A 2266-nucleotide genomic window follows, 5' to 3' on the forward strand; every position below is an offset into this window, starting at 1 on the left:
TGAAATCGTGCCACTACATTCCAGCCTGGGCAACAAGAATGAAACTTTGTCTCTAGGAAAAAAAAAAAAAAGGAAGTAATTGTATTTAGCCAGGTATGGTAGCATCTTCCCATATAGTCTCAGCTGCTTGGGAGGCCAAGGCAGGAGGATCACCTGAGCCCAAGAGTTCTAGTCCAGCCTGGGCAACATAGTAAGACCCCCATCACTACAAAAAGAAAAAGAAAATCGAACTGTATTTGCTCATGTCTGTATAAAGGACCCTACAGCATGCACAAGAAGCTTTTAAGAGTGAGGAGACATGGGGGAATGGAATGGTGGCAGCAGGGACGGGGACTTTTCACATATCACTTTTTATGCTGTTCTATTTTTGAACCATGTTAACACATGATCTACTAATAAAATGAAATTAAAAGTAAGGAGAATGTCCAGAGAGCAGATTTCCTATAATGACAGGCACTTTGGATTTACTGATTAACAAGCGACTATGGAAATCCTGGAATGCTAAGCTAAGAGGTTAAGAGCTTGAGGAATCATTGGATGTTTTGAGCCAGGAAGTAGCATCAGGAAGAATCATCTGAAGGGAGTGTATAGTCTAGATCAGAAGGAGGAGAGACCCAAATGGGAAGACTGTGGCCCTATTCAGGTGTAAAATGATGAGGCAAGGAACAACGATGGTAGTGAGCTGGAAATAGAGGTTTTCAAGAAAAATCTACACACCAAAAAAGACCAGCTGGCCAGGCGCCGTGGCTCACACCTCTAATCCCAACACTTTGGGGGGTCAAGGTGAGTGGATTACTTGAGGTCAAGGGTTCAAGCCAGCCTGGCCAACATAGTGAAACCCGGTCTCTACTAAAAATACAAAAATTAGCCAGGTGTGGTGGCACACGCCTGTAATCCCAGCTACTCAGGAAGCAGAGGCAGGAGAATCACTTGAACCAGGAAGGTGGAGGTTGCAGTGAGACGAGATCGCACCACTGCACTCCAGTCTGGGCGACAGAGCAAGACTCCATCTCAAAACAAAAACAAAAACAAACAGCTGAACTTCTTACATATCAAGTGCATGCGGCTTGAAATAAATGGGTCCAGAAGAAATTTTTGTCACATAGGTGTGTCTACTTGCTTTTGGCATATAAAATATTGTGAAGGCTGCTTACATTTTAGACCTTTATATTGACCTGGATTTGGAATTTACAAGGACATCATAATATATATTTCAGCTTCCCAGACAATAGGCTGGCTAGTTTAATTTTCTCTTCTATGTCTTTATGCTTAGGCACACCATTTTAGAGTTGTTTGCTAAACTTATGAATTTTTTTTTTTTTTTGGAGATGGAGTTTCACTCTTGTTGCCCAGGTTGGAGTGCAATGGCGCAATCTTGGTTCAAGGCGACCTCTGCTTCCCGAGTTCAAGCGATTCTCCTATCTCAGCCTCACAAGTAGTTGGGATTACAGGTGTGCACCACCACACGCAGCTAATTTTGTATTTTTAGTAGAGATGGGTTTCTCCATGTTGGTCAGGCTGGTCTCAAACCCCCGACCTCAGGTGATCCGCCCACTTCAGCCTCCCAAAGTACTGGGATTCCAGGAGTGAGTCACCCCACCCCCCACCCGATAGCTTACCAAATCTAATGCTACTTTCTGTTCAGTTTGGTGAAAACCTTTGGCTCTGTCTATGGTAAATATTTCAACTTATAGTCATAAAAACATCCATCCATGCCCCCGGTCTATTTTTGTGTTTTGTTTTGTTTCATTTTGTTTTGTTTTCGAGACAGAGTCTCGCTCTGTCGCCCAGGCTGGAGTGCAGTGGCCCGATCTCTGCTCACTGCAAGCTCCGCCTCCCAGGTTCACACCATTCTCCTGCGTCAGCCTCCCCAGTAGCTGGGACTACAGGTGCCCGCCACAGTGAGCCAAGATGGCACCACTGTACTCCAGCCTGGGCAGCAGAGTGAGACTCTTTCTAAAACAAACAAACAAACAAACACCTAAATATAGAATTCTCAGCTGGGTGCAGTGTACTCCAGAATAACCACCATACTTCCCAGCCTCCCTCGCTATTCCGTGTGGCCTTGTGACCAAGTTCATAATAGGATGTGAGGAAAAGTGAGGTGTTGGATGTTTAGCTCTTATCCTGAAAAGGAGGGTGTTATGTACTCACTGTGGTTTGAATGTCTCCCTCAAATTTGGAAACTTAATTCTCTTCTTTTTTTTTTTTTTTTTTTTTTTTTGAGACAGAGTTTCACTCTTGTTGCCCAGGTTGGAGTGCAATG

The sequence above is a fragment of the Colobus angolensis genome, unplaced genomic scaffold, assembly GCF_000951035.1.
Source record: "Colobus angolensis palliatus isolate OR3802 unplaced genomic scaffold, Cang.pa_1.0 Scaffold38, whole genome shotgun sequence".
NCBI lineage: Eukaryota > Metazoa > Chordata > Mammalia > Primates > Cercopithecidae > Colobus > Colobus angolensis.